The sequence below is a fragment of the Leptopilina heterotoma genome, unplaced genomic scaffold (genome assembly GCF_015476425.1).
Source record: "Leptopilina heterotoma isolate Lh14 unplaced genomic scaffold, ASM1547642v1 Lhet_7, whole genome shotgun sequence".
Lineage (NCBI taxonomy): Eukaryota > Metazoa > Arthropoda > Insecta > Hymenoptera > Figitidae > Leptopilina > Leptopilina heterotoma.
The window spans coordinates 739,891-751,003 of record NW_025111161.1 but is presented as its reverse complement, the minus strand read 5'-3'; positions in this window follow the sequence as shown (position 1 = coordinate 751,003).

The window sequence follows — 11,113 nt, the reverse complement described above, 5'->3', positions numbered from 1 at the left end:
ATGTTTATCGACCACTTTTTTTCCAGGAAAATAGTTAATATCCTCGGTCAATGTAGTTCGAGCGTCAATTTATCTGGCTCTGTCTCGTTGTCAATGTTTTTAATCAATCAGACAGAGGATATGGGACCTGGAATGATACGCACCATGGATCACGTTCCGAACAAAACACTATCCACAGTCTCACTTAATCCATTAGAACTAAATATTTTTTTTCACTTTTTACAGCGTTGAATTTTTATTTCACGTTTCTCAAATTGCAATAAAAAAATTTAATGTACATTTTAATACCATTTAATTTTATGAAATTTACAATTATTATGAACTGTTTATGCTTATATATTTAATTTACTTATATTTATATGCATAAAATAAATATTCAATTATAACATAATTCTAAAAATTATTCGATACATAAGAATATTTATTAAAATTTCTTTATAATGCAATTGCGGGAAAAATAGAATATACTCTGGGATTAAATGCATTGAAATATATGGCTGTTCTATTCTCTAGAATATTGTCCATATCAAAATTTGATATCATTTTTGTCAAATGAATCGTGAAATTTTTGGTTCTCACTTGAAAACATTTTTACATAGTTTTCTCATTCTGTTTTTTATATGTTCGACATTTATGACAGCGTCACATGCAAATAGATCTAATAAAAGCACAAAAATATAAAATTTTTACGAAGATGTTTTACTAAAAAAAACTTTAATGAACGATTGCACACTACTTTTACTCATTTTTTTTTTTTTTTTTTGAATAAGTAAATCGATTTCAATAAAACTCTAAAATTTTAATCAAAAGAAAAAATGAATGTTTTCAAAAAATATAAAATACCACAGTTGACGATAAAAACAGTGTATTTAATTTTATACACATAAACGAAACTGAGTATTTTAATTTTACTTTTAGCTCGAAAATATTTGTAAGTTGTAACATTTGTCAATTTTTTATTTCAAGTAATTAATTCCGAAAAGTTTAAAATTCATAAAAATATGTTTTATGAATATGTTGTTTGTATATATGTATTTTAAAATAACATGCAAAATGGAAAGTTGTTAAAGTAAACAATCAGTTTTTATCCTTTGTGAAATAATGACGCATAGAAATGTAAACAAAGTGTACAAATTACGAGCGATGTCAAATATAATTTAAAAAGAATGCTTCTGGCTTAAAGTTAAAATTTGTATGTGTTTTCTGTTTTAAACTACGTTGGCTTTAAATAAACTGATTATTTATTTTTAAACCGCAATTAGTCTCCTCACAAAGCGTGAGTTTATTAGTTGCACAGTTCATTCAATGAGGTATATTTATTTAAAAAGGGTTTCATTTAAATAGAGTATTTCTTTTTGAATATAGTTTTTTTTTATTGCTGGAAGAATTGTTTATTTGAAATAATTTATTTTACGATTGAAAATGGAATTTGAAGTCTTATTAAGACCTTTATTAAATTTACTGTGATTGGAAGCCTTTCTAAAATGAAAATATGTTAAATAAACGAATACAAAATTAACGGTACTTTCATGTCCAAATAGCACAGCATTTGATTAATTAGAATTATGAGAAGAAGTCTTCATGATGCATCAGCCAATCAGAAGCATGCATTTCTTAAAAGAGGAAAATATAAGTATTACTTAGAAATTGTAAATCTTCTTTTTTATTGATCGTATGATTGTTAAATTTAATACATAACATTTCAGAAATTAATCGTTTTTTATAATTTGATTTTTTTATTTTTATTTATTTATTTATTTGGTTTTGATTCACCGATGTAAGTGGCAGAACAATTATTACAATTAAATTTGTAAGCAATACAAGTTTTGTTCCATTGGCAACGGATGCTGTGCAGAACAAGACATACTTTTAGCTTTCTTCTTAGCTTCTTGGATTTGCGTGCCTCGCATGCATTATTTTTTCTCGTACAAAAAAAAACATATGCACAAACTGACTAAGGAAGCCGCAACTTCCACTCGTAAAGCAGGAAAGAAACGTTTCATTTCTTGAAAAGACGTGGCAAAGTCATAAAAGAATGCGATCGTAATTTATTTCCGGTTATACTACTTCTTTATATTCAAAAGAAACTTTCATCGTTCCGTGAAAAGTATAAATGTTAATTTTGTGAGTGCAAAACTGTAATAACATTCTCCTGTATAGATCAATTTAAAAGTGAAATATTCTGATTATTATATATATATTTAAGTGAAATTCAAAAAACGATGTAAACCTTTCTAATTGGTATATTTTCCCTTTTTATTATTTTGCTTTTTGCCGCTTCCATTCATATAAAATTCATTATGATATTGAAAAACAAATATGATTTTTGTTAAATTTTATTTTTAAAAATTGAAATTTCGATTTTTTTTAATCCCAATTTCAATTTTACTATCATTAAAAAAAAATGTAAAAATTAAAAAGAAAATTTTTATTATTTAAGCCACTCTAATTTTTTTTAAATAACAAAAATAATTTGTTTAAACAATTTTGAAATTAGATATAAGAAAATTCTTTTCATAGCTACATATTCTTACAATTTAACGTTTTAAGTTAAGTACTTAAAGTAACTATTATCCACGGTATGTAAAAGTATTTAATATAAAAATTAAAGTCAGTTAAGAAATTATCAAGCGACAAAGTATAGTAGGAGTAAAAAGTTATGATGAATCAATTAATTAATTAATTGTACGTAGGCGAGATTTGGTGTCGTAATTGCATAAAAAAGTCAAGATGTTCCCTTTCTTCATCGCTCTAACGAGAATGGTCAATGTTCGAAGAATACAAGGTGCTTAGCAGACACTTGGCTTCTCAAGCACGTAGTATGCGGCCTTAGGGCCTGATACGTACTCACGTCACGCATCTTTGACTTTTTTGCACGAACGGGTACGCTTTCCTTTTCACGTCCTCTTTGTCCTTTTTTTCTGCTTAAAATCATCCTTCGTTGGGCTTACGACGTAAGCCATAGTTACTCCTTGTTTTATGCTCAAGGAGTCTTGGCTTCCGGCGTCAAGCACACAGTTCTAAATTACCAGAAGAGACTACTCACCGAAGAAAAATTTTCAGTTCAAAGCTAACTAGTTACATTTGGAAACTTATTTTAATGTTTTTTTTTTTTATTTTAGAACATTTCTTTGACTAGTTCTAATTTTCCTCTTTTGTATTAACTTCATACTGTAACAAACTGTCCTTTAGTTCCGAGTGAAATATGAAAAAATGGGTTGGATAAAAAGTTTTAATTTAATACTAAATAAAAACCCTTTGCAGAAGAATAGAACATATAATAGAATAAACGAAATAAGCTTTAAAAATCGTACTGCTTCTGTTAATATATTTTTTACCATTTTTACCAATGCGAAAAAATAAATAAGGTGCTTATCCTTTATAAAATACACAGTAAAACGTGAGGTAATAAAATAACACAAGAATAGATTAAAATAATCTGCAACAGTTTAATCCCTCTAAGATTAAATTAACACCAGAAAGGATTAAAATAATCTATTTTTGTGTTATTTTTAACTATGAATGGAATTTTACTTTAAATAAAACACAAAAATCAACAATTTGTAAAAATTCAACGAATTTAGCTTCTCCAGGGAGAATAGTAAATTAGTAAGTTAGTTACTGACTTACTAACTAACTTAGTAACATAGTTACTAAATTCAATTGTAATAATATCGCACTAAAAATTATAAATCCAAACAAAATAACACCACTATATAAATTCAATTGTGTTCAAAAATTTAAAAAAATTCTCGTCAAAATTTCTATTCTCTTTATAAATAATAAAATTCTTGTCAAAATTTCAATTATTTTTAAAAGTTTTCTAAAATTCAATGATTTTTTTTACAGGAATTCAATTACTTGCAAATTTTTTTTATCAATTTCTTCGCAATAATTCAATTATTTTCATAAATAATAACATTTTTACAGGGATTCAATTATGTTTATAAATAATAAAATTCTTTTAGGAATTCAATTATTTTCATAAATAATTAAACTCATTGCAGAATTTCTATTATTTTTAATGCAATTTGAATAAAATTCGTCGAAAAATGTAATTATTCTTAAAAATTTTATTAAAGTTCGTCCAAAGAATTTAATGATTTAAAAAATTTGTCCTTGATAACATTTTTTATAAGAATTTAATTTCAAGAAACATGAAATTAATAAATTATTTATTTTTGTATTTAAATAATTAAATTCTCGTAGAATTTACTAATAAAAATGGTTTTAAAAATGAATTTCAGTTAAAATTTTAGATTATAATTAAATATTAAAAACATTATAACGTGAATTTTTAGAAATAATTAAATTTTGAAAAAGTTTCAAACTAAAATCATTAAAATTCTTAATTTTTCATATTTCTGACAAAAAATTCTGTAGAATTAATTCTTTTTAAAAGTTTAATAGGATTTTTATTGGAATTATTTCAAATTTTTATTTTTCAATATATATTTAATTGCAGAATTTCCGAATAATTAAAATTTTGTAAAATTTGAATTTTTAACGAATGAAATTTGAAAATTCTCATAACACACAGTTTTAATTATTTTTTTATAAAATTAGAATTGAATTCCTTGAAAAAAGTAATTATGTTCATGCAAGTTTTAATAAAATTCGACAAAAGAATTCAATTATTTAAAAATTTGTTACTAAAATTCTTTATGAGAATTGAATTTTGAGAAACATTCAATTATTCAATAAATTATTTACTTTTGCATTTATATAATTAAATTCTTGTAGAATTTTTTAATAAAAATTGATTTTCATTTCATAAAAATGAATTTTAGTTAAAATTTTAGATTATAATTGAATATTAAAAGCAATATAGCGTGAATTTTTAAAAATAATTGAATTTTGAAATTAATTTTTTTGAGAAAGTTTAATTGCATTTTTTAATATATTATTTGAAGTTTTTATTTTCTAATATGCATTTAATTAAAGAATTTAGGAATAATGGAAATTTCGTGAAATTGAATATTGTAAACAACAAATGGATTTGAAAATTGCCAAAGAACTTTTTCGAAAATTCTTAAAAATAATAGATATAAAGTAAAATTGGAGTTAATAATTTTTGAAAATAATAATTGAATTGAAATAATGAAAATAATTTTGAAGAAGTATAATATTCTTATAATATAAAATAATGATTTTATTACTTGGTCATCTTTAATTATTATAAAATATGAACAAATCAATGACTCCGAGTCGAAGACTCGGAGTTATCGATATCTTCATGTTTTATAGTTAGAAAAAAATGTAATGAACTAAAATTTCATTCATTGTTAAACATTACACCAAAATTGATTATTTCAATCTTTTTTGGTGTTAATTTAATCTGCAACACTTTTTAATACCTCACGATTCACTGTGATATTTATTTAAATTTAAATACACACTAATAGGTAAAATAATACTTTTTTATATGAAAATACTTTTTTTAAACTGTAGTTTATGGATGTTTAGAAAACAGAAAAGCATGTGCGACAAAATAAATTTAGTGGATAATAATTTTCTTTAAATGTTGTACGGTTCAATGACCAGCGAAAAGGAAAAAATACGACGAAGGAGTAAAAGAATAGGGCGTGTCGTCTCTAGGCTGTAACAGTCAGACAAATGTGTCTGACTACCACAGCATTGTTACTACTGAAAATTTAACATACACCATAAAACTCTTGCATCTCTTTTATAAACCTGACTTCAAAATTAAAAAAAAAACAAAAAAATCGCTGCTAAGTTAATGCTAAAATTTTTGTTTTCATTTCATTTACTATAGATTTTAATTTTATGAATATAAATTGCACTATTGCTCAAAATTAATACAAATCGATACCAAAAATCCACTCTGTCAATAAATTTTTAATAAAAGGGCAAAAGACGCATCTCAGAAAGCTCTAAAAGTTGACAAAATTTACACGCAAATATGCATATGTTTCTAGTCAATTAAATAATATATTTAGAGTTAAAACAATTTCACCCTTTTAAAACTAGTAAATCGAATAAGCACTATAATATATATTTTGTAAAATTAATTAATTGAAACAAAAAGTAAATAATAACATAAAAGCAACACGAAATAATAAAGCAACAAATATATTTTATATGTCACATTAAATAAAATTTATATTAAAAACGTTTATAAAAAGAGATAATTAAATTTTCGTATATAAATATGGTACTTTTATTTCTCAAATTCATTTTAGCAGTATTAAAATATCTCCATCCATTATCGCGATTTTTAGCAATGTATTAATATTATATAATGTACTGTTATTCTCACTCTTAAAATACATGCGAATGAACATAAAAAGTGAAATTCACTCATTTTAACTTTTATTGTGTTTTTTTTGTACATTTTCCATCAACATGTGAAATTTTCCATACTGTGAAATTAATCATCAATTTCTTTGTTACAATCGATGTATAAAAAGTACATTGTAATTCAAATCTTAAAAAAAACTAATGTGAAATTTAGTAAAGTTATATTAAACTATAAGAGTAGCCGCGCAACGCTTTTTTCCACTTTTTTTACAATTTTTAAAATAAATTTAGTAATAAAATGGTTAAAATGATATTATACCTCGTTAAAGATTACAAACAACTTAATAAAATTTTATACAATATAAAGTTTATTTTACATTTCTTTTTACAAAGATAATAATTTTCAGAAAGTTTACATAGCAAATACCTATTTAATTGTTGTTAACGTTAAATATATGACTTATGTCAGAAGAAAATGTAGGTTTCTAAAACAATGTGTTTCACATTTGCAAGTCGCTTGACAAAGACTTATACTCTTGGTTTTGATAAGTCTCAAATACCTGTATTCAAAATTTTATAAGATACGATGGAAGTTAAAGCCTTCTTGAAATAAAGCGTACTCTTGCAAAGCAATGTGTTTCAATTCAAGGTTGCATGTATAGTACTGAGCCCATAAGCGCGATTTCAATATTTTATGCACCCCAACCAGTCAAGCTCCAGTTTCTCCGATGCATCATTTTCATCCGTTCTTTTTAGAGCTATTAGAGCGTTTACCATTGACTTTTCGGTATGTAAAATAATGCAATAGCACAATACTCTATTCAACGTTAAATTTATTATTCCATTCTCTGACACCATCGATTTTAAATTTTACATTTTTATTTATAAATTACATTTTATCAGTAATATAAATTTTTCACAAAATATTCATTTTCAAAACGAGTCAAGGAGCTTAAGGGCAGTCAGCGACATGAAAAAATAAACTTTTTTTAAATTTCAGTTTTTATAGAAATTTTTTTTCTAAAATACTTTCCCTTTGTGACAACGTACCCAATAGTTCTCAAATTGAATTAAAAGTTTATATAATTGATAATTACAATTATTAAGACTGCTATAATTGTTAGCTGCTAAAACCTTTTGTAGAAATATTCAGATTTGAGAAGTTTTATGAATTTAAATTGGAATTTAAATGGAAGTAAAATTGAAGTTGGCGTCGAAAGACGGAGATTAAAGAAATATCGTCTTTCTGGAAGTTTTTGCGACTTTCTTCACTTAATCCCGTTTTCGAAGAAAGAGTTAGTTTTTTAGAATGCTCATCTTGGGATACATAACTTTGTTGGTGAGTCGCAGCCGTTAATTCACGAGGATCAGTGAGTCACAAAAGCACCAAGGATATCCGCGCTTTATCGGTGAGAAAGTTTTTTTAAAACTTTGACTGCCTTCTCTAAATATTTTATGTAAAATTGGTATAATTTTTTTTAGCTAAATTCCTTACTTTTTTTTACCAAAAAAAAAAATATTTTGAACGAATAAGAAAGAATTTCTACAATTTCTAAAAACTACGAATTATTTAAGAACCTAATACACCGTTTACTAAAGACTTAATTTTACGAAACTATTGATTGTTACCAATTTAATTCGAAAACCAATTCATTTTAGTGTTTTATATACAAAACACACGTTTGTGATAGCGGTTACGAACGTGGTAAAATTTCGAATCAACCTTTCCATCAAATACAGTGAAATTTGATTAAAATGGCGAACCTGAAAACTTTTTATCAAATGTGAATTTTGTGAATAATCCCTGCGGTCTGTTTAAATGGAAACAACAACACAAACAGTTGATTTTCCATGAAAGTGTTCATACATACTGTTTTTAATGCTTTAAAACACGAAGTTCACATTAATAACGAAAGTGCTCATTCCAAGCGTGTATATTTAAATTTTTATCAATTGAATTTAAGTTTACGCCGTTGTTGCAGTTGCGGATGAATTGAATCAATAAAGTTTACAAAAATTAAACTGCAACTATGCCTTCCCGTTTACTTGTCTAGTTTCCTATCCATTCAAATTTAACTTTAAATGTTCGAAATGCTTTCTGACGTGTTTTTTCGGATAAATTTGAATTGGAGAGGTATTTAAAAATATAACTAATAACATCTGATTTCAAAGAAAAAATAACGAATTGAGGATAATATTAAGAAATAATATTAGATGGCTATAATTGTGAAACATTTTACACCCATCAGACTTTCTCTGTATAGAACAAGGATATATTTTATCTGACATTTCACTTCCCTCGGTTCTGTCATATCCTCTTTTCGTTCTGTGGGAAGACCCTTACTCTGCTTCAAGGCTGGACGCCATCAGCTAAGTAATAGGAAATAAATTGCTGGACCGCCAGGTTCTTATTTCGCCATGTATTTGAAGCCACTTCCTTTCTTGCCCTGGACGATACTAGACACATCCGATTTCCGCAAATCTTTTTTCCTTTTTTTTCACTTTTTCGTTTTACCTTCATCCAATGAAATAAGTTAAGAAATTGTCTGAGTTCGACATTCATTCTTTCAATAAGCGATTACCTCAAAGAATTAATAAGATAGTAAGTAAAATTTATTACCTTCTTAAATCTTAAAAATGTTGGATGTATTTCATTATTTTAAAGTATCTATAGTCACCAGCAATTCACTTAGGGTCTTTAATTCAAAATGGCCACTGATATTATGTTAAAAATAAAATCACTAAGGAACCCAATGTTTTAACCTACAAGAGATAAACATTGTAGGCTGTAGTAGCTAATAAATCTTTTTAAATTAGACTCTAAGGTTGAGTCCACAATGGAGAACTTTGGTTAAGTCAACGCCTTGATAGAACAATGCCAGACAATGTAACAACGCGACTATTTAACCAAAACTCTGTATTGTGGACTTATTTTGAAGTTTAGAGTTTAGAACCTGAACTCTAAAGTCATGCGAGAGGAATTTTATTGTCAGTAATATGTGTATGTTTAGGGGTTTAGCGCGCTACTTATTTTGACTTAAGGCGGAGGGAGAAATGTAAATTCTTTATGTGACAAGTGTGTACCGACGTTTCACGAAAAATGTATATCAGAAGACGAAAGCACCAAAATAGTTATTATCGTATCAAGGGCGCAAAATAGGTGATTGCGGCGATGGCGAGATGAAGGGACCGAGGGGACATTTTCGCGCCCGAGGCGAAGCCGAGGGTGCGAAAGTGTTCCCGAGGTCCCGAAATCTCGCCAAAGTCGTAATCACCTTTGCGCCCATGTTGCGAACATAATTTTTTGTCCTAACTGCATGAAAAGTATGGCATCGAGGGCACGAGCGAAGCGGGCGTAAAAGTACTTTTGCGCCCGCTCGGGCTAGATGAAGCGGGCGCAAAAGTACTTTTGCGCCCGCTTGTGTGACGTCAGCGGGCGTAAAAGAACTTTTGCGCCCGCTTCCCCGGCCCCGGGCGAGAATCAGTTACTTTGCGCCCACTTTAAGTGCCCGAAATGATATACTTTTCGTGCAGGTAGGACAAAAAAACCTTTTTCTTCATTTCTCTATTTGCTAAATTTATACAATTTCAGTAACTAGATTTCCAACTGCTGGATATGTTTAATAAATGAAATGAACTTAAAATCAACTATTCGTTCGGAGAAAAGAAAAAGGATAAACTCTATACTCGATCGTAATGCCAAAAGCAAGCACACACTTGATTTTATTCTGAAGAAATTTCAAAGGAATGAACGAGAATCAGAAGAAGTGAAGCCAATCTGTTGATGTTTACTGCAAATATATCGCATGTTCAATAAATAAGCAATATTGCGAGATGAAGGTTGAAAGTGACCAAGGAATTGGATCCTTCCTTCTAGTCTGGAATAAGCAGGCATAAAGGTAAACTGGGATGCTTTGGAAGCTGAATGGCCACTGCTATTGAACTGGGAACGAAGCCAAGTTTTTTTTTTCTTTGATACATACATATTTGTATCAGTCCAGGTCCTCAAGTCCTTCTTCACTTTCTCTTTCTTCACATTTTCTCTCCAGCATTAAGTCCTCATACCTTTTTGCGTCCAAGAAATGCTCTTCAATTTTTGTGCAACAAAGAAAAATTCTCCGAGATATACATGAAGGCTGATGAATTATTCTTTATGTATCTTTCAAGACTTTTTTCTAAGGATTTTTTTGACCATTGCCTCATGCATTTCACAATATATTTTATATAATAAATTGCTGCTTGGTATCTATACTTTCATATTATAAAAATTTACTTTCATATAAAAATTCTATATTTAACGCTATCATTTATTAAGAAAAGTATTACTCTTTTAATGTAATTGTAAAAATAAAATAAAGAAGAAAATAGATAAAAATACTTACCAAAAGACGTGTCTATATAGAATGGTTTGGAGAAAATACATTTTTTCAATCCCATATACAGTTTACTTGACATTTTGTCTCTGAAAAACTTCATTAGAAAAGTTCTTTGTCTCTGACGAATCAATGTTATCTCTCTTTTTGAAGAAGTCGCTGACGTTTTCCCTTCTTTCATTACCTTCATTCTCTCTGTATTCTCTTTTTATTCTTCCTCCTTACATCTTTTTCTTTTCTTATCTTATAAGTAAATTCCAATAAATGTACACTGGATTCTTGTGTCTTTTATTATGGTTTCATTTTTAGATAGAGTAATGAGGTTAACGTGATTATTTATACTATATTTAATATAATATTGAAAGAAAAAATTGTACAAACAAGTAAATGGTATTTTTAATATTTAATTAAAATATTTTATGAACCATTAATAATATCCATCATAGTAAAAACCTTTCCCTTTTTAACTTTTAATTTTT